General features: G+C 29.5%; 1 long non-coding RNA gene across 3 annotated transcripts in view; it reads right to left on the reverse strand.

Moving 5' to 3' along the window:
* Positions 1-1,416: 1,416 nt before the first annotated feature.
* Positions 1,417-27,221, reverse strand: part of LOC142333114 (uncharacterized) — a 120,973-nt gene continuing 95,168 nt past the window's right edge. For all 3 annotated transcript variants that reach the window (XR_012758529.1, XR_012758528.1, XR_012758530.1), the window contains 2 exons: positions 16,381-16,565; positions 1,417-2,100 (listed from right to left, as the gene is read on the reverse strand). This is a non-coding gene — a long non-coding RNA (uncharacterized LOC142333114). The remainder of the gene's footprint in view (positions 2,101-16,380; positions 16,566-27,221) is intronic.

Consider the following 27,221-nt stretch of genomic DNA (forward strand, 5'->3'; position numbering starts at 1 on the left):
ATTAAAGAACATTTTGTTGCGGGCTCTGCATGTTGTTCATCAAACGATTACCAGAATGCATTGCAACTTAGAAAAAAAGGGAGGATAAGTCTGATTAAATGAGTAATAAAATTAATTTTGAAAAAGTTTAATTTCATTTTGGACATACCTCGGTGTGAAAACCAGAAGATTTATTGCTGACCTTAATTTTTGTGTAATTTAATGGAAAGGCTATTAATTATTTCCGGGGACTTTGTTTTACAATACTTTAATTAAAGAAAAATATGCGGTGCATAAGTACTCATCCAGATAAAGCATATCTCCTACATTCTGTTTATACATGCATTCCTGAGCGTACTTAACTATAAGCGTATCACAAGTAAATGTAAATGAACATCTTGAGTGTGAACATAGGGAACTGTAGAACCTAAGTTAACAGTAAGTATTACACTGTATCTTGGCATACGCATTATAACATAGACCTCCAACAGAACCGGTATAAATTCATAGCGATTAAAAGGAATTAATTTCTATTTTAATCCCTTTTAACTTAACCTATTTAAGAAAAAAATATATGACAATATTCAAACGATCAGTCGGTTAAATGATCAACAGACTTACTAATAACAAACGCAGGTTATTGAATATTTTCCTTTATTACTATGGCTGCTCGACTTAATTACATGCAGAGATCATGTTTGTTATATTTCAAGATCTACAATAAAAAATCACCGTAAAATAGTTTAACCGTTCTGTAGAATAACCAATATACCTAGCAGATAAGAGAAATTAAAATGGTTTTCGGTTGCTGTGACCTAAATGAATATTTTTGTAACGGTTAAACTGAAATTCTGGATATGACAAATACCCGAGAAAAATCTTCGATTTTTTGTTTCGAGTAAAACAAATTTGTCAAAATGCAACCGATGTTTTCTGAAAATAGAAAGTTTCTTAAACTTTTCAGCAGTGAAAAGTTTAATCGCTTCAGTTACGTGCTTCAGTAAAGCTGCCTACAGTTGTGTAAAGCACCTGCCATCAGATGTGGGATCCCAACACGAATTTTGCTTACCGAAAATGACTAAAAGGGGAATTGGAAGGAGTCAAAAAGAAAATAAGGAATAATATTCCACGTTATACATTTGTTGAATTCACTTAAAACTAAAAAATATTTCATAAAACTATTAATTATTAATGATTATTTAACAAAGAATGTTAAAATATGAATTTCAAAATTCATTTATAATATAAATGTTATTTTACAAATCTATTTAATAAATTTGTATTAAGTTTTCACCAGCAAAGGTTCGCTAATAAACGCATTCATTAAGAGAAACCTTGAAAACTCTAAACTCAATTCACGAGGCACAAATTATAGCGATTAATTGCAATTTTAAGTATAATTAAAGATCAATGTTTTGAAAAAATAAAGAACAAAAATCCTGGAGGTTAGTTACAAATATTTAATAAAAGAAACATCTATGTTACAGAAAAAAACGATTTTTAATCCATTAATTAATTCTGTGTCTGTTTATATTTGAAACTGGATCTTCAAAAATCGTTTTGATTCGAGGTTCATCGGTCATGTATTAACATAAATAAGGTGACTTCATATAACGGTCTTGAACGATATTCCTCGCATTTCTTCTTAATCGCTTTCTTTCTTAGTAGGTAAATGCAATAATTCGCTCTTAATTTACATCGTCCATGTTATGCTGAATGTGACCAACACACACGGCACATACAGAGAGACTTCAGAAACGGACAAAGCATACGGTAAAAGCACACACAAGACGCCTCAGGAACTGAGGAAATTGCAAACTTGACCGACCTACAGGACAGGTGCCCTGGAGTCGTTTGGGAAGGTTGTGTTCCTCACATGCACACAAAAACACATCCAGTAACACATACACACACCTCCTGTCACTCACACTTACACGCACCAACAAACACTCATTCATTCATTGAAGTGACTCAAATGTCTGTTCCTGTGTAGTGCGTGGAGTAGCTCTGATAAATTGGATCCTCTTCGTCCTGGTGTGGCTTGGGTGGGTCATTTCTCTGTAATTTCACTGGTTCTCTTCATGGCTTCAGGGGCTGGTTCCTCTCTGCTGATAAAACCTTCTGAAAATAAACCACATTAAATGAAAGCTAAATGTTCCATAAGTTTTTATAAAAGATTTTCATTTTTTTTTTGAAAAAAAAAAAAAGATTTACTATTTACTACTAATTTTGTATTAGATTAAATAACATATGTAATAAATACTTATAACTACCAGACAGTCATGACTGCTTAATCATTTTAATTTTTTGACTTTTATAATATTTTATTCTCCTGATGATGGTCTAAGGACTGAAAAATCTAGGCATTTAATTTGCTGGTAAGGTGGATTTTCACTTTTTTAATAATTTATTAAACATATCAGTGGTAACCAAAATTTATCAACTAAGTAGCCTGATTTCAATTAAATTTTTAAAAAACTTTACATTTCAATGTTAAGTATTCTCTTTCCATTTTCAGTTTTGCCTGAAAATATCAACAAAAAAAAGTTACATAAAATATAATTTAAATTTTATTTTAATTTATAGCCTGTAAAAGAAAAATTATTATACAATGACAGGAAAATGAAAAAAATAAATACAATACATATCGAATTACTGCTAGCAAAAAATTTCCCTGTGTGAAATGAGGTCATATGATGTTTTTACGATATTATGAAATAAACTTTGTGATTTCTTATGTTTCATATTGAATAAAACAGGTTGCAAAACTTAATCTGCCGTAGTGATATCCAAAGTAAAACATAAAAACTGGTGACGAATAACACTTTTTTAGATTTTATGTACAATAACATTGATAAATAAATCAGGAATAAATTCATAAATTTTATATCAAAACTTGATCTAATAAACAGAACAAAACGTTTTTTTCCTAATGTTTACATTGCGAAGTAAATATTAGGAAAAGTTTAAATTCACTTTGTGTTCTATATTTTATTCTACTGCTAACCATTCTTAGTATTTTAGTTTTCATCATTTTGTTATTCAAGAAGGGGCCCTTTTCTGAGCGCTTGTTTTACGGGAGATTTCTCTAACATACCTAGCAAACAACTGCATTTATGTTCGTAATATTTAAAATTCCACAATAGATATTATAATTTATGATAAAGAAAATCTCTAATTACTGTGATTTGGTAGTTTCAAATGGTGGATATTTCAAATAAAAAAAAAATATATATATATACATATATACTGATATATATACATCAGAGACAAATTAGGCATTGACCAGATACTGGGATTTCTTGATATGTAACGCTACTAAGTTTTTCTCTTTATTATACTGATGTTTCCTTTATTGCATTTAAATTGTAATTTGCCACACAAAATTTCTGTGTCCCACATGACATTTAATATCAGATCTCAATAACTGCAGTATCACTACTGTCCTGACCCTCTTTTTCTGTTTAGCCTCTGGAACCACGGTAAGGTATTACTTCAAAGAATGATATGTATGAAAATTTAAATGAAGTGCAGTCTTGTTCAGTCTAAGGTCAACTATTCCTGAAATGTGTTCTTAATTGAAACCCGACCGTGAAAGAACACCGGTATCTACAATCTAGTATTCAAATCCATATAAAAATCTTTACTAGGATTTGAACCTTAGAACTCTCGACTTTGAAATCATTTGATTTGCAATGACGAGTTAACCGCTAGACTAGTTACGGTGAGCTAATACCCTGACCTTGGTCCCTGGTACAAAGTAGGTGATAATGGCTGGTTGAAGCCACAGAGTGAGTAGCTCCATTACTTGGTCGCTCTAACTGAAGCTAAACATTACATAAATGGATGGAGTCTTTTAATAAATACTAGTGTTATTGTGAAATATGTATATAATGTAGTAAAGAATTAGCAGTACCTTAATATTTTACAATTTGGCTACACAGCTTTACATTCAACACGGCTAATTCATCGAGCAGCTGAATGAATCCGTCAATCTGGTACAATGAAGATATAGGATGCAGCATTTAGTGAAAAGTTGATGAGAAGTGGAATATAAACTATATTACTTCAAAACTTCATCTTTATTCATAGTTTGTATATTTTTGTAGTGAGGAAGATAATGTTGATTTCACACTTTGATCTAGATCGCACTTTAATTTCACACTTTATTTACACCAATCACTTTATTTACCCCACATTTTAAAATATGTAACAGATAAAATAATTACACTACAAAAAACCAACCAGGATCAGTTCATGCCTTTTTAATATGCAAGGCAATTATTTTACATATAAAAATTATTAAATTTTGAAATAATTTGAATTACTGTTATATGCTAGATTGATTTTTCAAATAATCATTATACTTAGGATGTTACCACAAAAAAAAAATTGTAAATGGAAGTTAGTTAATTTTTTTAATAACAAAATTAGTGAATAAATTAGTGAACAATTTAGATTCGGAGTAACAGTACAAGGTGAAAAGATAAAGATGCTACGATTTGCTGATGATATAGTAATTCTAGCCGAGAGTAAAAAGGATTTAGAAGAAACAATGAATGGCATAGATGAAGTCCTACGCAAGAACTATCGCATGAAAATAAACAAGAACAAAACAAAAGTAATGAAATGTAGTAGAAATAACAAAGATGGACCCCTGAATGTGAAAATAGGAGGAGAAAAGATTATGGAGGTAGAAGAATTTTGTTATTTGGGAAGTAAAATTACTAAAGATGGACGAAGCAGGAGCGATATAAAATGCCGAATAGCACAAGCTAAACGAGCCTTCAGTAAGAAATATAATTTGTTTACATCAAAAATGAATTTAAATGTCAGGAAAAGATTTTTGAAAGTGTATGTTTGGAGTGTCGCTTTATATGGAAGTGAAACTTGGACAATCGGAGTATCTGAGAAGAAAAGATTAGAAGCTTTTGAAATGTGGTGCTATAGGAGAATGTTAAAAATCAGATGGGTGGATAAAGTGACAAATGAAGAGGTATTGCGGCAAATAGATGAAGAAAGAAGCATTTGGAAGAATATAGTTAAAAGAAGAGACAGACTTATAGGCCACATACTAAGGCATCCTGGAATAGTCGCTTTAATATTGGAAGGACAGGTAGAAGGGAAAAATTGTGTAGGCAGGCCACGTTTGGAGTATGTAAAACAAATTGTTGGGGATGTAGGATGTAGAGGGTATACTGAAATGAAACGACTAGCACTAGATAGGGAATCTTGGAGAGCTGCATCAAACCAGTCAAATGACTGAAGACAAAAAAAAAAAAAAAAAAAAAAAAAAGTGAATAAAATTAGATAATTTATTATGGCACCTATAAAACAAAGCTTGCATGTCAAAGTCAAAAGTGAAATGCATGCTTGTGTGCTTCTTTGATTCCAAGGGAATTGTTCATAAAGATTGGGTGCCTCCTGGACAAACAGTAAACCGATATTACTACAAAGAAATTTTAGAAAGACTTCTTTGAAGAAATATCTGTGCCAACATTGCTCATAATTTGATTCTGCATGACAACAATGCGCCATCCCATACTGCTCTGTCAGTACAGCAATTTTTAACCTCAAAACAAGTCGCTCCATGCGACTTTTTTCTATTTCCAAGAGTCAAAATTGTCAGTCAAGGGACACCATTTTCAAACACAAGATGTCCAAAAAGCTGTGACGAGGGTCTTGGAGGATATTACAGAAGATGAGTTCCAGAAATGTTACCATCAATGCCAGAAGCGCTGGAATAAGTGTGTGCAATCAGAGGGGAACTACTTTGAAGGAGACAACACTAAACATGACAAACGGTAAGCAACATTTTTTTTCACATAAGTCTCATTACTTTATTGTCTCACTTTATAATATTTATTTGATAAATCCTTGTGGTACAATAAAATTGATTAGTTTGCAACAAAATTAACCCACATTATTGCTTGCTTGTAAGTATTTTAATAAAGCACAAAGCTTATTATCACTTAATTTTATTTACTTTTATTTATTTTTTTCTTCAGACATTTTGGTTTTTTTTTAGATATTTTTGGTATTTCACAGCAAGATTTAATAGATTAAACAATTTTACCCATACATCAGTCATTTATAAACCGATTTGTATAAATGAAATGCGATTTTGTTCATAATAAAAGGCTTAACATTTTATTTAATACATAATTTGATTAAAAAATCAAATTTAAATGATTAAAAATCATTTGAATTTTAATTTGATTAAAATTCAAATTTTTGAACGGTGCACCAAATTTCATTAAAATATTTTAATCTGTTCTAAGATGTACATTTTTTATGAACAAACAAAATGGCATAGAAGAGGGAAAATAATCAAGATATGGCATTTCTCTACTACTTTTAACTTTTTTGTTTACTTTGATATCCCGTAAATTTTGTCAACACTTCTTGGAACACCTGTACACTAAGTTGATGGCAAATAAAAAATGTGTTAAACCATATCTTACAGGGTTATATTTAAAATTTGATGTTTAAAAAAGTTGAGCCATTTACAATAAAAATCAATGGATTTATATTTCTGTTATATTGTAAGATGTTATAATGTTATAATAAAATTAGAAATTGAAAAGAAAAACTATTATTACTATATCATTATTATTATTGAACTGCTTCAAATTTAACAAGATTTTTCAAATTATTTTGATCAATTAACCAGCTCAGCAATTCACCGATTTATTTTTTTTAACCTCCAAGACCACCATTAGGTATTGTTTTACAGGATGAGATGAATGAAAGAATGGATGAAATGAATGATGAAGTAGTGCGTGAAAATGCCATGCCTGCCCAGGATTTGAACCCAGGACCTTCAGATGAAGGGCCAAGACTGACTGATATATTTAAAAGTAATAAAAATTACAGAAAAAGAATGACTCATTTTAGCTAAAGCACCTGTAATTTATAAATAAATAAAGGAGAAAAAGAAGGAAAGTAAAGAGTTTACCTTCTCAAATAACTATTTTAAATAGATTTCAATAACTATCTTACTACTTAAATAATTATTTGATAAAGAGTAGAAGGTAAAACTTAACAGAGAGTAAAACAAAAATAAATCCATTATTGATAATGCATACCACTGATGAAACAAATAAAAGCTTTTACCAATAAGGTACTGTATGCTGATTCGAAATTCTAAAAATTTAAAAACCTTTGATCAAATTTTTCGATGGTATGATATATTAACATAATATATTAATTAACACGTAATATATTCATGAGAAAAATAAAGAATACATGCAAGTAGCACTCACAAAGTCGATCTTCCATCATCGATAATGCAGTAAGTTAATTCTCTGTAGTCTCATCCACGCTAAGTTTTATAATTGCAATATGCAATTCTGAAATTAAAAGTGCTATACAGTTTTTAAATTCAGGTAACTTTTCAGCCAGTAATAATTTAAAAGCAGATAATGAAACTATACGGTGGTGAGGTTACAAATGATCATATTCAAGAATTTTTCCTTCATCCTTTGATGAAGGGAAATCAGATGTTCAGAAAAGAAAAATGTCCAGTAACCCTTTCTTGTCATCGGAGAGAAAAAAATATGTCAATGAAATTCATAGGAATAAAATGATTCTCTATATATGAATAATGTAGTTAATTTCAGCAGTTTTCAAAGAATTTATGAAATTTTCAACAAATAATTTGGGTAATAAAAAGTTTGTGCCAGATAGGTTTTTCTACTATTGTCTGAAGAAGACAAGATAAGTAAGGTAAATGAAAATAGCCTCAACATTTGTCAACTGATATAAGCAGGAGATGATAAATTTCTTTATTATGTTGTAACTAATGAAATAAAGATTTATTATAAAACTACTAAAATTAATTAAAATAATGTAGATAATGTAGAATCGATTAGAAAATATTTCAAAACAAAAAGGAAATTCTTAGCTCGTTAATGTCAGGTGCCATTTATTTCTGTTTGACCCAAAAGTACAAGGAATTTTAAGCGATAACATTAAAGAACAGATAAACTAAAAATTAAGTATTTAGTTAAGAAGTTACATTTTAATAACAATATCCAGAACATATGAAAAGTAACAAATTGTATTAAATGATCGGTGATAAAAAAAATTGCACAAGTAATTTTAGAATTTTCAGAAATATATTCAATTTGAAGCAGTGCAGCATTTTACATTAATAAATTATATCTACATTGGATAATAAAAAACATAATAGACCAATAAACTTTTTTTTTTCTACAAAGTCTTAGGATTAGTCTACAGAAAATACGAACATAGTTTAACATATTTTTATTTTTTCTTCAATTATACGTGACAATATCATCAAAAGGCTTTTATACCTGTTCTGCCTGTCAGTTTCTTGACCTTCTGAATTTGCATCTTCCACTAGGTTTGAGTAATCAAGGATGCTTAAAGGCCAATCTACGCATGCAACATGTAATTATGGCAACCAGTTTATATTTATCCATCCTATTTAAAAAAAATGTTGGAACAGCAAATTTTTGAATAGCCGTAGTATTATTTTCTACAATTTTTCTATACGAGTTAGCTAATAATTCTAAAAACTATGTGTACTAAAAATAACTGATACAATGATAATATTTAATGAATAGCAATGATTTTCTCAAAATGAATGAGGTCTTTGTAGTAAAGTATGACTTAAAGGTAATTATTTTCTCGAAGTGCATCGTTCAACAATATTATTAATTGCAATATTACCTTCATTATAGAAATTTAATTATAAACAAATAGATTTATTGTTGCACTTAGTCATGTGCTTTAAGTTTGGTTCAAAACAGCAAAGAAAATACTTTTGATCCAATAATTTTTGCTTTATACAAAATGTTTATTTTCTGAAAGAATAATATCACAAATATATAATATAATATAATATATAATATATATATAATATAATAATATCACAAACATCGCTGTAATACAACAATAACTAAATGTATAAACATTCGATATTTTATTTTGGATGACTCTTGAGAATTTGTAACATCAACATTAATTTACAAAAGAAAATAGCCATGCAATAAACTACACTCATTAGAATAACTGCTTAATCTGCTGTAGACAGTTGAATTTCATAAGATGGAAATACAAAAAAAAAAAAATTTGCTGTTCTAACATTTTTAAGGATGGATAAATAAACCAGTTTTATAATTACATGTTCCACGTGTAGATTGACCTTTAACCATCCTTGATTACTCAAACGTAGTGGAAGATGCAAATTCAGAAGGTCAAGAGTCTAACAGGCAGAACAGGTATAAAAGCCTTTTGATGATATTGTAATTAATTCAATCACAAAACGCAAATTTCCTTAAATAATTGTTATGATATAAACAAATAGAATTCCAGATTTTAACGTAAATTATCTAGGTATTTTGTAGAATACTTTGGCGGAAGTAATACAGCTCAGAAATTGCATATACCAAGAAAAGTAAAATTTCAAAAAAGTAAAAGAGAAAGGTTTTGAGACAATAAATACACAGCTATTACTTTATGTTTTTATAAGTCCAATTTATCTTCAAGGTAATCGCTGAAACAACTTAATATTACATTTATAAAATATTAATTTCAAGATGTAAAAGTTATAAAGATCTGAAATTTCATATAGGAAATGTAAAGATTTAAAAGGGACGAGAATCAAGTATTCCAATGTTTTTCTATGAATTATTTCAACAAGTTTTACATAATTCATTCCTTGCTGTTTAAATTAGTTTCATTAAAACAGTATAAAATGTGATAGGTTTCATATCATGGACATTATTTTTTTTTACCACTTAGTATCAAAATTATAACAGCTCTTCTTTCTTTGGCTAAACTATAGCAACATATTCATATCGATTTATTAGATTTACAAATAGTAAAATATTTGTACCTACTTGTACCAAATGAAAAGTTTATCTTTTTTAACTGAAATTTAATTTAATTTAATTTTTTTTTAAGTCAAAAAAAGTTTTTTTTGTTGATTTCAGACTTTTATTAGTTAAAAAAGATAAACTTTTCATTTGGTACAAGTAGGTTCAAAGTAGGTACAAATATTTTACTATTTGTAAATCTAATAAATCGATATGAATATGTTGCTATAGTTTAGCCAAAGAAAGAAGAGCTGTTATAATTTTGATACTAAGTGGTAAAAAAAAATATGAATATGTATGTTCACATCATATTCCTCATCAATCAGACCTAAATTCTATTTTAAAGAACTTCCTCTGATGGTCTTGTCAGTTATGTTCAGATAAATTAAGAAGTACCAGCTTATGTGGCGCAAGTGGTAGCGCCTCGGCCCTTCATTCAGAGGTCCGGGCTCGAATCCTGGTAGGGAATGACATTTTCAAACGCTACAAAAATTGTCATTCATCTCATCTCTGTATTAATAATACCTAGCTACAAAAATTGTCATTCATCTCATCTCTGAAGTAATACCTAACAGCGGTCCTGGAGGTTAAAAAAAAAAAGTATCTACATGACAATCTAAAGAAATAGTTCATTACATACATTGTCCCTGTCATTGCTTAATACAGAATTATTGTAACAACAAATATCCTGAATCCATTCTGATAATTACATGAAAAATAATTCTCTGCAAGTTTACTCATTTTTGCATTTCTCACAAAGTTGTTTTTATTTTTATAGGTCTATCCACAGTTAAATAAAAATTAAGTTCTATGTTTTTAAATAACTAAAAATTAAAATTAGTAAGATAATACCTTTGAGGGTATGTAACCCTCAAGTACTTACTACAAGAGCAAATTTCTTGTCATCCTTAATAAACTTCCATAGTTTTGCACCAGCAGTAACATAAAGAAATAATCTCAAGAAAGGATGAAATTTTTCATCCTTTTTAAATTTTTCAGCCCATTCAATAATAAGTGTCTAAAATAGCAACCGATTAATGTAATTAATAGTAGTAATTACATTAATTTTATAAAAAAAAAAAAAAGGACGTAAGCTACTAAAATTATTATCTCTACCGTAATAGCTAAAATATAATATATAAAACTGACATATGACATTCAAAATGCCTATCTACCCCCTCCAGCAAATAAAAATAAGTTAGTTCAGAATGGTGAAGACTGCAAGTTTAAACGATTGAAAAAATGGTGGAATCGATGATGGACTATCCATAAAGGGGCTAAACATTAAATCAATCACGGTTCATGAAAAGCAGAAAAACAATGATTTTTATGATGAGATGTTGAAGAATGGTGTTCAAAACTAGCATTTTTTACTTTTTATTGGAGAGAGCATGACAAGAAATTTACAGAGGATATCATATGTTGAATCAACACCAGATGACACTAGTGAAGCATATCAGTTTGTTCTCTTTGAAGAACAAAAGTCGTAAAGAATTCAAAAGCAGAATATAAACTGTACACCAGAGTGCAAGTGTAAGGAAAGGATGGCAAATGTAATGGAGATTTACATGTAATGTAAATGCGGTCTTTGGAGGTATTACTGTAATATTTTGTTGAACTAAACTGAAATTAAAACTAGAAGTATTTTGGACAAGATGAAACAGCAACATATATTAAAGAGACAAGAAGAGGAAAATATGTTGAACAGTGTGACAGGTATTGAGGTCAATATCAAAAGAAGGGACAAAATCTGCGAGTAAGGGAATGTAAGGACATTCTCAGAGAGCTGGCATCTCTCTGAGATTTATCCATTTACTTACATTATTAAGAATGCGTTCACATATCAGAACATCACAAACAATCAAAATCCGTTCTCATTATTGGCATTGAAAGTTTTCACCAAAATCAAATTATAAGTGTTGAAACATTATTTAAATTTATTGTAGTTCGTAAACCCAACAATCACTACTTTTACTAACAATACTGACTAATTGTCATATTAAAAAATATATCAACACTTTAATACTCTTATTTTAAGACTTTCGAAAAACAAAAAATTCTCAATTTCATGTGCTCATAATTTGTTACCAGATATCAAGCTAAAATTTCTTGCAAGGCTCTCAAAATGATTTAAAGAAATATGTAATATTCATTTGACCTAATTTCATTTAAATTTACAGTGACCACATTTACGATAACATTAACTGTGGAATAGCTTGGAAATTCTTTAAAATCAAATAATACTTCACATGTTATTTAAAACAACTAAAACGCTCAGTCCATAAAATGGGTATTTTGTAGTCGCACAAACTGGTAACTTGGAAGCTCCAAATAACCAGTAATACTAAGATAAAGTAACTAAAAATAAAACCGCTAGGTTTTAATTACAGTATTTTATTTTACACAGTTTATAATTTAATTTAGGTTTTAGTAAAACTTTTAACTTTAGCCTGACTGACTAAAAAAAATCTAAAACTGGAAGAAAAATTGTCTAAAGAACAAATGATATTAAACGAACAGGCACATTTTCTCTCGACACATTGCTGCTTTTGGGTGGCAGTATCTGAGAGCTAACTTCACAGTCATGTGAATGATGCACGCTCAAGTTATTGGTTAAAGATTTTTTCTTGGTAAACCCCAAACCAAATTACAAAATTAATAGATAATTCACAGGTGATTTCCAAAATCTTGCCCACATTTTCCAGTATTTTACTGGTAGTTTCGCTATACTTATTCTTAATTCCTTTCAAACTTTTAAAAATAGTTTTAATTTTTTCAAACTGTACTTAAATTTAAGTATAACTGTATTTAAATTTAGTTTTTATTTGGTTAATTAACTTTTCATTTTTATTAGTTAAATTAGATATATTGTAGACAAAATAAAGTGTTCTATGATTTAACTCTGTAAAATAAAATAACTCTGTAAAATAACTCTGACGGTTAATAATGGCGTAAATGCACATGATTTATGCATATTTTGAAAATTCATTTACTCTGTTCAGAATCAAATATTGAAATTTTTACTGTAGTTTGCTATTGCGTAGATGCATCATATTACGTGGTAAAATTAGATTTTTGTCCCAAGCCCCCCACCAGAGATAAAAAACCTCAAACTTTCAATAGATTTAAAAGTTTGAATTTAAAAAAAATAATAAAAAAAAGAAGGGAACACTTATCAATGTTTTTACTCTAGCTATGGTGAGTATGACAGCTAACATAATAAAAAAAATCAATTCGATATTTCAAAACCTTCATTGCGAATTTAAACTGTAAAACAGGATTTATTATTATTTGATATCAAATTTTGGTGGTCATTTTTACTTAAGGGGTTTTAATATAAAGGACCCAAATTAAAGAGGAGAAATTTATGAAAAAGAAATGTTTATATGTTGCAATGTTTTGGCATAATCCAGTCTAAAAACACATTAAAGTTTATGCTAATGTCTGCACAGCCAAAAACAAGTATGTATGGCTAAACAAGCATGGCCACTGCTCACAAGCAGTGGCCAATATATTAGGGAATAACTTATAAAAGAAATAAAATAAAAAATGATGAAGCAACCAAAAATATTTTGGCCGAATTACTTCATATGAATTGATTCTTCATCTTAACAGTATTTCTGACTGAAAATACTACTTACTTCTGCATCAACTGGTTCTTCAAAACTAACAACTCATTTTTATTGTTACAATATCCTGAATGAGTAATACCTGCAAAGTCAGCAATAACAAAACTACAGGGCTTTATATAAAAAAAAGATATTGTAGAGATTTTTTTATAGCAATTTAATATATTTTTAGTAATATTTAACATAAACTCGTTTTTTTTCTCAGTTGACTCCCTAAAGCCTGCATTAAGAAGCATTGCTTCGAAAAACGATTTTTGATAAAATAATAAGCAGTGAAATAACAAGCTAAATCATTTTACATAAATAATGTATCTTAATTATTAGTCTCTAATATATGTTATAACATTCAGTAATACTGAAAAGATATCAAAAAACTGTTTACTCTTTAATGTTACAACCATGAAATATTTATAATGAACTTACCTTTTTAAAAGTATTATAAATGGTAATTTTGATTTTTGAAGAGAAAAAAGTGTATGTGTGTGTGTGTGTTGTACATGAAAGACAAAAATATAGTTAACAGAGACCACTGTAAAGTATGATTGCCAGGATGCTCTTCATCCTCCGGAATAGTTTTTCGGTTCAATATGTTGGTGACCGATCACTGAAGGGATTTTTATCATCTGCTATCAAACCAAAACAGCTTTTTAATGACTATGTTAAAACACCAAGCTGACCCCAGCTATAATGTTTTCAACTCTGGCAAACTGTAGATAAAAACCTTTACGTGTAAAACCTTCAGTGTTAAAGGAAGGTGCAGCGATTGTGCTTCTGCGAATCAGTTAATAATTCTGCAAATCTGATAGCTGTTAAAAATATCTGCCGAGACATTTCAAACGATGGCATGACAGAAACCGAACTGATGACTTGTGTTATCAAGCTAGAGGGTCTAAAAGACAACCTCCAGTAAAGCCCATCATGGCTATGAATAGAGGGTTGGTATGGCAACCAAAATCACCACAAGACAGGTAGGTGTCTTCCCCTATGGGGGTCAGAATATAGACAAAATGACTTTTGAGAGCCAACTTATTAAAGTAGATCCCGATCTGTGCCTCCTCAGCCCCTATTACTTGTTTTTACTTGGGAGAATATTGTGTAAAGGTGCAGCCGATTGAATATAATTAAGGTATCCAGAATAAGGTAACCTGATACCAGATGGAGATGTAATAGATACCCGATGTGGGAATTCCTAGATAATAAATCTCCTAAAACATTTTTTTTAACAGATAAATTTTTCTTATTTGTTATATCTTCTTACTAACATTATACAGAATTTTGTTTTACAAACTCAAATTAAACTCTATTAATATAAAAATCACGTAGCCATTTTACAATAATTTTATCATCAAAGTACTTTCACAGGATTCCGTATCCTCAGTCATGATGAATCTATTTAATTAAACTGCATATTAAATAAAGATATACTATAATATTATAATGAAAATTGCATATTAATCTATTACATGGGTGCTGTGCTGCTTCATTGTTTTTATAAGAGTATAAAGTAATATTTTTCTAATAATTAATTTTATGTCATCTTTACTAATTTCTAATATTTCAAAATTTGTATTTATATCGGAAATATTATGTTTATTGTTTATCAGATGGTTTGCCATATTATAAAAAACTAATTATTTTTTTATTTCTATAATGTTAAAGAAATTAGTTTTAAAGGCTCTATTGTTTTTCCTTTATGAATATCACAATCATTTACATTGAATTTTATAAATCCCACACAAATTGTTTTTGATTTTATTATTATTATTATTTTGGGTTTCTTAAATATCTAATTATACGGTTTATTAAGTTTGCGTGCTTTTTTTCTTTTTCCTGTTTAGCCTCTGGTAACTACCGTTTAGATAATACTTCAGAGGATGAATGACAATGATATGTATGAGTGTAAATGAAGTGTAGTCTTGTACATTCTAAATTCAAACATTCCTGAGATGTGTGGTTAATTGAATCCCGACCACCAAAGAAGACCGGTATCTACAATCTAGTATTCAAATCCGTGTAAAAATAACTGACTACTAAGACCTGAACGCTGTAACTCTCAACTTCCAAATCAGCTGATTTGGGAAGACATTCACCACTAGACCACCAACCCAGTGGGTTCAGGTTTGCGTGCTGGTTTAAATATTTCTTTACTGTAAGTTTTAGTAGTTTTCAATGATATATAATTAATGTATAAATACTTTATGTATATGATTTCACTTTATTGTGTCGTCTTATGTATTGTTTATAAGGTAGTTTTACAAAGTATCATAGGTAAAGTAGTATCATATTCATTTTCAACCGCTATATGTTTTATGTTTACTTTGTTACTTAACATTTCTTTGTTATTACGTGTGTATTGGATCGCTGTATTAATTGTATCTGTACAAGTGTTAATTTTATGAGACAAACGATAATTTGATTTTTTATGAATTATTATATTATTAGATGTAGGTTTTCAATTAGAATGATGTTTCAATCTGGCTGTCCTTGTTTATTTCAATATTGACACCTAAATAATTTAACATTCTATTATATTATCCAATTGAATAGGGAATTTAAAATTTAATTTATTTAATAATATTATATGTGCATTATTTATTATCAGGTTATATATATTTTACATCCAAAAAAGATACTTTACCCATGAGATTTCCACTATCAGAAATATACTTACAGGATTTTGAAAGTAAATCAGTGTATGGCATTACTTTGTGTCAAACACAAAGTGACTGACTGAGGATAGAGAATCCTATGAAAGCACTTTCATGATAAAATTAAGGTATGCAACTCTATATTATGTACTAGGTGCTTTTTATGTTATTAGAATTTTAAATAAAATGTAACGGTATAGAAAAATAATATGAATCTTAATATGAAAAGTATAAAAACCATTTACCAACAACAGTACAAAATTCGATAATGCTTCTTACCTTATGCTTATTTTTTTCCTAATAGCACTTTCGTGATTTTCCCTCATCGGTTAAACCTTTTCTCCAAATCTGTAATTACAAGAACTGACAGCATAGTGAACTCCATTATTTTCAAAAAAAGCAAGTCTGTATGTTACTTCTGATAAATCTGGTGCTTAACGGTTCAACAGAGCCAGAATAGAAAGCTGAAACAGATAGCTTGATATAATAAAAAAATATTTGATATAACAATACAGTAAGTTTTGTTGTAAAACAATCAATTTTGTACACAGTTTAAAATCAGTGTGGCTACAGCACATGTAAACTAGCATTCGCATTTAATTTTTATAATGATACAGACAGAATCCTGTTTTTTCACAGTACAGGAGGGATTTATCTAAAATAATGAATGAGACTACACCGAATAAGAAAGTACTTTTGGAAAATGTGTCATCGGTATTATGAGATAAAAGTTTCAGGACATTTGCTTAGCACCTGTAAATAATTTTCACAGATTACAAAAAGGAAATTGAAAATTATCTCTTAAAATATTACAATTAAAAAATTATTTTTTAAAAATAAATACATTTACGGTTGGTTAAATGGAATATTACATCTTTACGTATATTTTTAAGACTACAGACAACTTTCAAAATCTTACTGATTAAAGATACTTTTTACTTACTTTAAAATTAAAAAATGAAGTACTACAAATTAAAAGTAAAGTACTCAGACAATTTTATTCAGCCTCTTGAAGGATACAAGAATAGAAAGTAACAAAAGTCGAGTTATAAAAGGAACCTCACCTAAATGAAAAGATAATTAGGTACTTACGTATTAACACCACTGCAGCTACAGATTTTTTATCGTATTTTGGTGGAAAATGGGCCAATATAGAGTTTAACATAGATTCATCAAAACAGTCTTTATTAATTTTAATAAATGGTCATTTATATTTATTTTATAAATATAATTTAAACCTTAACCTACGCTCGCTAACCTTGACTAATTAACAGGAGTGTTTTGATTATTTAAATAATTAATTGCAATAATTACTGAATTTATTAAATAAATACTCAAATTACGGTGTTAATTAGTCAAGGTTAGCGAGCGAAGTGAGCGTAGGTTAAGTTTGGTAAAATTATATTTATAAAATAAATATAAATAACTATTTATTATATAATTAATATAAGAGACTGTTCATTTTCCACCAAAATCCGATTGACTACTTTGTTTTTAAATAAATTTGTAGCTGCGGTGGCGTTAATACACAAGTACCAATAATTAAAATAGATGTAAAAGATGCATGATTGAGATAACACAATTTTAAAAAGTAATCACTTATGGAACTGTTAAAAAATGGTAAAATTAAAAAATAAATAATATGTGCAGCATATTTGTAAATACTTGATATCAAGTTTTTATGGCATGTTAAGTCTAAAACATCAAAAGACTAAATTCACGGTCATCAGTAAATATCAGGTGTGCGGAATCATTTTACAAGCAAGTTTGAAGCTATACAGGATGAAAATTCTGAAGAAAAATATAAAGTATTATCTGTACTACCAAAAATACATAACCTGATATGCCTATGCGACCTTTAATTAATTTCACAACTGCCCCTTCTTACATCATCCCCAAAAATAGATAAAATACTTAGAATCAAAATGAATTTAAATTTTCTTTGTATCCATTCTTTATATTCATTTACAAACTGTAAATAAGTTAAAAGATTTAAAAATTGGGGATAACACCAGGAAGACATAAGTTAACATGTACCCTAGCATACCCATAGATGAAACAATCAACATAATAAATAAATTAATACAAAATCATGAAGACCATTTATTTATTGATAATATTATTGTTATTATTCATTATATAAAATGAACATTTAATAATTTTGAACAAGTTAAATTCTTACCATAATGAATTGAAATTTACTTTTGAAATTGATAAAAATAGGAGAATAAATCACTTAAGATGACTGTATCGAAATAGATAATAGGAATAAAAATAATCGATTCATAACTTCAGTACATAGGAAACTCACAACCAACCAACAAACATAAATATGCAAATCATCTGTGGTCACAAAAATTAATACTTATATGAACATGGTTATATAAAAGCTATCAATTACACAAGTATAATGGAAATAATAAATAAAATAAATAAATAGATATTATAAAACAAATTGCTAAATATAATGGTTATAATGAATGTTTAGTAGATAATATATACAAAAAGCAATGTCAAAAATTAACAATTATACATATTTAATACAGATAAACACACAGAATATGACAATGTATATTTAAAATATACTGATAATATTGTTGAAAACATAAGGGTTTACAATAAAAATCTGGTTAAACCTGCATATCAGACAAAAAACCATTTAATAAAACATTTAAAAAATAATACACGTATTGCTTCATATGATTTAAACAATTTGTTTAAAAATAAAATGCAATGATTATGACCATATTTATATAGGTAAAACCACTAGATCCTTTAAAACTAGATTTGATGAACACTTTAGATATTATAAAATTAGGTTTAACGTTTCTGATAATCTTATTAATAATAGACATTCCATGTCTGATATGCATACAAATATTAGAAATACTGGAAATTAAAAAATACAATATTAATACAAATAAGGTTTTTGACATTTTAGAAAGATTTTACATTTATAAATAAAAAAATTAATTTATTTGATCAACCTACATATAGAATATGAGGATTACACAATCATAGAAGCTGCTGTAGGTAGCAGCACTTCTGTAGACATTGGTAATTCATAATATTTCAACTGTGGACAGTTATATAACTTTATTTACTTTAGTAGACAGTTCTATTGATTTTATTTTTATTTTTGTTATTGATTTTAATTTTTACTTTTAATTTGATTTTTTTATTAATGACTTCATATTTTGTATAAGATTTAAAATTTTGAATATAAAAAAAAAATAGTTTTATTTCTGTTTTGATTTAATTGGAAAAGGATCTTTTTAACAATTTTAAATCTCACTTCTAATTTTAATGAGCAATTTGCAACGAAAGATTTGAAAAATTATACAGCAACTGATGATGCGAGGTACTCGTGAAAGTGCTCTTGCTTGGATTATGGAATAAGGTATGCGTCATCCTATTTTTTTATTTTATTAATTCTGTACTTGGGTTGATCGGATTTATATAAAGGATGAAAAACATGTATTTTAAGAGTAGTATTGATGAAGGTGGGTTCACAAGTTGGAAATTAAGTGCAGACTTGTGAAGACCAAATCAGCCTTCTTCTGACGTACTTGTGTCACCAGACCTTTTATTGGCTTGCGTACAAGAATGCTCAGATGTTATATAATCTCTATTCTCTTGTATCTAGTAGAATCAATGAGGCATCTATTAAAAAACTTGAAACCTTTGAGATGTTCGTCTTACAGGTTTCTTCTAAAAATACGTTGGTCAGACAAGGTAACAAATGCAACGATTCTAAGCGGATGAAAAACAATATACGAATATTTTCAGGTATACTCCAGGTGCAATAGCTTGGAAATGCTTTAAAATCAAATAATACTTCATAGTTAATATATAACTTCAAAGTTATATATGCTCAGTTCATAAACCGGGCATTTATAAACCTATGTATTCATGAACACTTAATTTAACTGGTAACTCAGAGCACCAAATAACCAGTAACACTAAAATGAAGTTACTAAATATACAAAACTGCTAAGTTCTAATTACAACATTTTATTTTAAATGGTTTATAATCTAATATTATATTATATATTATATATTGTGTTTTCGGTCAAGGTCGCAGAAACAACGTTGTTTGAGAACCAACAGTTTAGTCGATGTCGCAATACGGCTAGAATAATTCAACAAACCCCGTTGTTATCAAAAACATACCACGAATTACATCATCGACGTAACGCAATATTATTTATTACTATGTCAATACTGTTCAGAGTGGGGAGTGACGATGGAGCTCTTGGTGTGCAGTCCGATTACTTATCGGTAAATCGTTTCGGGTGTGTTTCATAATAATTCTGTTTCGTTTTTAAGACGTGCTCGCATAACTGTTAACAAAATTAAGCCGGCAGTACAGAAAATATTTTCTCAGATGTTTCTTTAATTATATTTTTCTGACCCGATACATATTATTCGGCAACTTGACTTTATTTAATCGGGTCGAGCGATACGGCGGCTATCTTAATATGTTGTGATCGTAATCCTGTATTTTGTTGAATTTGTACTTTTCATAGCGGTTCTTATTTAATCGCAGTAGGAAAAAAGAAGAAAACCCCTTTTCTACCGATATTTGAAGGTTACTTGATTTTTCGTGTGAAATACGCAAAAAATATTCTAAAAATACGCCCTATTAACTAATCTTTCTCGTTTTCCTAGCCAAATTTAGGCGCTTTTAGACCTAACATTTTCCGAACATCGGCTATTTTAGTCAGAAATGGCTATTTAAAAAAAAATTAAAAGACTTTTTTCTTATTTTTTATAAGTCGAGGAAGCGTTTTATAAGCTAATTGATATTTATAAAAATCCATTAACCGATAACGCTAAGCGTTAAAAAGTATCGGTTATTTTAAAGGTAGCGTATTTGATTCTGGCTTGGACCGGTTAAATTTAAACCGCACGTATTATTTCTTTCCCCGATCAAATGTATCAAAAGTAACCTAATATAATACACAAGTAAGGGAAGCAAAGGAGGTCGTATATGGTGTTAATCGCGTCTCCATCGTGTAACTTTTCAAACGAGGTCCTTTACCTTACTCGTTTTCGTACTTCCGCAGAAGAGTGAAATTTTATAATTCAAGATATAACTAAAACCGTCTTTTTACAGTATATATTAAATCTAGCGACTTGCAAACTTTATGTGAATTTAGGTGCACACTTAAATCGACCCACCGGGTCGGTCTAGTGGTGAACGCGTCTTCCCAAATCAGCAGATTTGGAAGTCGAGAGTTCCAGCGTTCAAGTCCTAGTAAAGCCGGCTATTTTTACACGGACTTGAATACTAGATCGTGGATACCGGTGTTCTTTGGCGGTCGGGTTTCAATTAACCACACATCTCGGGTACGGTCGAACTGAGAATGTTCAAGACTACACTTCATTCACACTCGTACATATCCTCATTCATCCTCTGAAGAATTATCTAAACGGTAGTTACCGGAGGCTAAACAGCAAAAAAAAAGAAAGAAAGGTGCACACTTAAAAGTTTAACCGAGGTAATATGCACACACGCGCGCGCACACACACAAATTCTTACACGAAACTGAAGTAACATATTAAGAAAGCGTAGTAGTAGCAAGTTGTTATTACGATCGACAAATTTTAAGGAGTATCAAACTGACATAATAATAGCGATCACAGTGACTTAGTAAACTGCTAAATTGCTAACTCTACTTAAAAACTCTACTCTAAAAATAGCTGAAAGATTACTTTGAAAGTTATAAAAATAGTGTAGTACACTGTTCTTAACTAAAACTCGATATCGATTATTAGTTAAAAACAAAATTCTGATAATAAGAATAGCTAATATATATTTTAAAAGTTAAATTCTCAATCCCGTATGTATTTTTCAATAAACTTTCAAGCCTTCTCTTCATTAAACTTAAATTTTTTATTCCGTAAAGGAAATTCCCGATTATAGTTTTCTCCTTTTAGTGGAAAAATGTCTAATCGGTAAATTACATTTTTTAGATAGATGATGTGGAGATATTATTTTTTTTTTTATAACCGTATTTTCTTACGATTATCATCAAATTGTTTCAGAGTAACGATAAAAACCCCGATGTCATTCTGATATAAATGGCGCGAAAACTCGAGAAACTTTATCGGAGGCGTTAGGGTAAACACGTTCCACAAAATTGTAGCTGACGCTTGTTAGAATTTTATCATTAATTTCTTTGTATTTGTTATTTCTATTAAGACGCCGGTTTAGGTAAGAGTAGGTGTTGCGATATATACGCGTGAGGTAGAGTAGAACGTGAAAAAATTTACTTTCGTAAAACGTTTGTGTTATTAATGTACAAAATACCGTAAAAATTAAAAACGGTAATTAATTAAAAGCGGAGTTTGAATTTGTTATTTGCCGTGATGCGGAAAATTTAACGTGAAAAAGATCTACTTACCGTTACATAACACAGAGTTTGTCATAGAACAAGATATTAAGTCTATACTGTACTCTCCTACCGTCATCTTTTTCACATACGTAGTACATATTTTTTTGCGTTATTATAATATTCGTGTAATTTTCATCGCGTTATTATAATATACCTTCACTTTGTATTCTTTTCTTTTCAAAATGTCGATCAGATATCCCGAGCATTAAAAAATCGCAAAACGATACGTTATTTAGAAATTCATGAACATTAATCCAGTCGATACGAGCGAATAGTAAACTTTTTTTATGATCGAGGAATAAATGATATTAATGAAGTTTACAGCGTACACAACTCGACTTGGACTTGCAAAACAGGAAGGCTGCAAAATGTTCTGTTTTATATGTATAAATTAAAAAAATATCTTATATTTATTTCAAGTACATAAAATAATTATACATCGTAGTTAGTAAATGCTATTAGGAATAAAAAAAAATCTTTAGGAAAGAGTAAAAAAACCCAAATACGTAACGCGAAATAAAAACTATTAAAGTAATAATTATAATGTAAATCTAAAATCGCAGCTTTTAAGTGTAATTTGGTTTTAGGAAGATTCGAGTAGAAAGCGAAATCAGCTAAAAACAGTCTAAAGCTTTAATATTGGAAAGACAGGTAGAAGGAAAAAATTGTGTAGGCAGGCCACGTTTATGAATATGTAAAACAAATTGTTAGGGATGTAGGATGTAGAGGGTATACTGAAATGAAACGACTAGCACTAGTTAGGGAATCTTGGAGAGCTGCATCAAACCAGTCAAATGACTGAAGACAAAAAAAAAAGTCTAAGGATTAAACATTTTATCTCGTAAGATAGAATCGAGGTCGGGATTACTTCACCCTTTAAGTTTATTAAAATCATTTCCTTTATTCGAGCGATAGGAAACGTTTGTCCATTTTCATTAACGGTACAATTTTTTATTAATCGATACGTAATACAGCCGTTTGTTTAAAAATGTTTCCGTTTAATTGCCGACTAAAGAGAAAACCGTGTATTGTGACCGCTACTTAATAGAAAAGTATAATTTGTTTAAATAGACTTCGATAAATAATAACATTATTAGTTATTAATTTTGTCGTTGTTTTATATTAGTAATTAATTATCGTTTATTATAATTTTACATTTTGTAACAGTCGAGTGTCGCCGTACATATTTTCCAATGTTTTTAAAGCTTAAAAACTCGCCCCATAATGATGATAAAATAACAAGGTTGTTATGTTTTATTTTCTGGTTGTTTTTCTGCTTACCTATGCGGTTTCATTACGTTATTGAATCGCGTAAAAATTAAAGGAAAACTAAACAAAGAAAAATAATTACGTTTTAGTGTTCTTTTTAACCCGATTCGACTTTACGCCTTTGTAAAACTTGGACGGATTTTAAAATGTTAATAATATAATTAAAATTTTCTCATCACCCGATTTTTATGTTTCGGGTCGTTGACCTTTTGGCTACCGACGGTTATTATAGTGATAGCTGTTTCTGTCGGTTATATTTACTTCTAATAAGAAAAAAAACATCTTTATAAGCCGAGTAAGAAAATCTTTTTCATTATTATGATCGCAACAGCAACCTTAAGTCAATACTTGGTAACTGAGATTCTACCTTTCCTAAACAGTAAGTATAGCTATTATTTTAAAAGAATTTAAAAAAATAGTTTCATTGTTTCCGTAATAACAGATATTACGAAAAGAATGAAACTTTATATATAAAAAAAAAAAATACAGTAGGTAACTAATATTTATTTCCCGAAGTCATTTTCTGATTCTGTTTATGTAAAAGAACGTATTTTTTAAATTTAAAAATAATTTTGATCGAAAGTTATCGCTCGATAAATGGCCGGATTTGGATCGCCGTTCCTCTGAACAGGAATAAAATTAGTTGTTAGACGGTTAATAAAACATATTTTGGAATTCTTTTGCGCGTTTCAGACGTACCTAAAGTTCAACACCGATCGACAAACATTCCAAGAGTTATTATTGTTTCGTTTTCACTGCGCGAGTTGATTTTTCTGGAGGTTACTACGGAGTAATACGTCGTCGGAGAACAGCAGACTCTGTCCCTACATAATATTATGTCATTGTTAAAAAAACCGCCAAAATTACTACGAGTAATTACGTTGTTTTGTTCCGAGGTGAGGTGAGCGTTTTATAATTACGATAATAGCGCTTTGTATGTCACGCCGCTTCCTCATCTATTCCACCGATTCTGCTTATTCCCCTACTTACTTTATTGTAATCATTGATATATACCGTATATATATGGATTGCTGGCCGAGAATTGTAAATCTGGTCCTGTACATAGTTTCCCCCGTTCTCTTACGTCTAATCAGACAACAACCGATCAGGTTTTATTAGAATCCCGTTATTTACGAGTATTAATTTTCGTACGGTTTCTAAACTTCCGTTTGTGTAATATATTTACGTTTTAAATATTTAGTAAAACCGGTAATTAAATTCATTTATCCGTCGACCTCACGTCGAATTAGTTATTCGTATAAATAAGCGCTTAAATAATTTATTAAATTCTTACCGTAGTTTACCGTGTAAATAACTTCACAAATCTTTTTCGTTGTAGTTTATCGAATACCGATGAATACTACGTAAAGATAGTACAGATGAATAATTAAATACAGATAAAGCTTTCAGACTTTATATAACAGCAGTAATAATCTTTTCTTAAGCTAAATGATTGTATTCGATTAAAAAAATTATATTATCGATTACCTTGAAAAGTATGAATTTATAAGTCGCCTATTTTTTCAGGTAGTCGTTGAGTTACACGCTCGAGTTCACTCGCATCGGTTGCTGTTCTAGACAGTGTAACTGAAATCTCTTACACGTAAACTTAACTGTCTTCTGTAGGCCTTCATGAGCCTAATCGATCTACCTTCAGCGATAAAGTCTACCAAACTAGTGAACGAACTAAGATTTTTGTTGTCCGGTACAAGTTGAGAACTACAATTCTCGCATTGCAACTCGTCTTGCTGTAAATCCGCAGATATAACGTAGAATGTTATCTTGATAGTAAGAATGTTCGTAATTTTCTTTCAAGAAACGGCCTCAAAATCATCTTCATCTTTATTACCAAAGTAAAATGTAACGCACGCAATCGTAAAATAACTTTCACAATGTGTGTTTTGTGTGCTTACAGATGAAATGATATTCCGTTCCCGTTCTGTACATTTTTATAGTACAGATAATAACCAAGATAAGAAGTTATCGGCGAGTGTTGTCTTATCATCGTCGATAAATTTATCGGTGAGAACTGCAAGAGTAATTCCGTAAATGCATTCGGTAAAATTGTTTCGACAGTGTTTAGCTCTGTGAATTGTACGTTTCTCAGATGTACAAATATTCGGGCAGATGTTCAAATTATTTATTACGTAGTTTTTTTTCTTTTTCGTATTTAGCCTCCGGGAATTACCGTTCAGGTATTACTTCAGAGGATGATATGTATGAATGTAAATGAAGTGTAGTCTTGTACAGTCTCAGTTCAACCTTTCCTGAGAAGTGTGGTTAATCGAATCCAACCACCAAAAAACACCGGTATCCACGATCTAGTATTTAAATCCGTATAAAAGTAACTAACTGCCATTACTAGTATTTGAACGCTCGAACTCTCGACTTCCAAGTCGAGAGTACTTGGGAAGACGCGTTCACCACTAGACCGACCCGGTGGGTTTATTACTCGGTTTGATCAAATTATTTATTACGTATTCAATATTATTATTACATTATTACGCATGTAAGATTCGTTGCAAAGATTACAAACGGTTTGAAGGTAAACACAACACATTTGATCGTTGTAGTTTGACGATTCATATTCTGTCATTCTTTTTTTTAAAGGATTTTGCGCAAAACTCGTACATTAATTTCTTGTTTTACATATTATTTCTATTTTTTCTAATGACTGTGATGTATGTAAAATATGTGCTACTATAATATTACTAATTAAGAGTAATATTTACTATGAAAGTAATGATGTTTATTAATTAGATAACCATTTGGCGATCATTATAAACATTTTGAATCGGTATATCAGTATATAAAATGTATATTCGTGTTTTGGTGAAGACAGGAATCTATTTAATTTCTCATTCTATATTCCCTATTAAGCCTGAAAAAAAGTTTTATTTATTGAAATTTTTTTTGTATTTGTTCGTACAAGAGTTATGTATATCTATCTATAAAGGAATTGATGAAACAACCGTAAAACTTTAACATATATTTATATATATGTTACAGTCTATTTTAGACTATAACATAAAAGAGTTTTCTCTTTTTATATTTACACTGCCGCTTGTGGTAAAAAAAAAAGAATTCAGTTAAAACTGACAATAGTTTAAAACAAAAAGACAGACGCTAGTATTTGTAATGCTTTCAAGGACAAGTGATACTATAGAAAAAAACTTAAGAAATGGCGTGTACGTGACCGCTGCGCGCGCGCTCTCTCTCTCTCTCTCTCTCTCTCCCCCACTGTTCATGTCGATTAGAGGGTGAGGCATGAAAATATTAGTCACCGTAAAATTTTTTTTTTTCATCAGCCCGTAATGCTGTCTAAAGAGAGAGAACTAGAATTAAGTTGTATATAGTTAGCAAAGATAAATCATTAATTTTAAAATTAATCTTTTTCTTTTTTTTTGGTAACAGCCTTTAAATGATTAAATTAAAATTTATGTATTTAAA

The sequence above is a fragment of the Lycorma delicatula genome, chromosome 12, assembly GCF_047948215.1.
Source record: "Lycorma delicatula isolate Av1 chromosome 12, ASM4794821v1, whole genome shotgun sequence".
In the NCBI taxonomy this organism is placed as follows: Eukaryota; Metazoa; Arthropoda; class Insecta; order Hemiptera; family Fulgoridae; genus Lycorma; species Lycorma delicatula.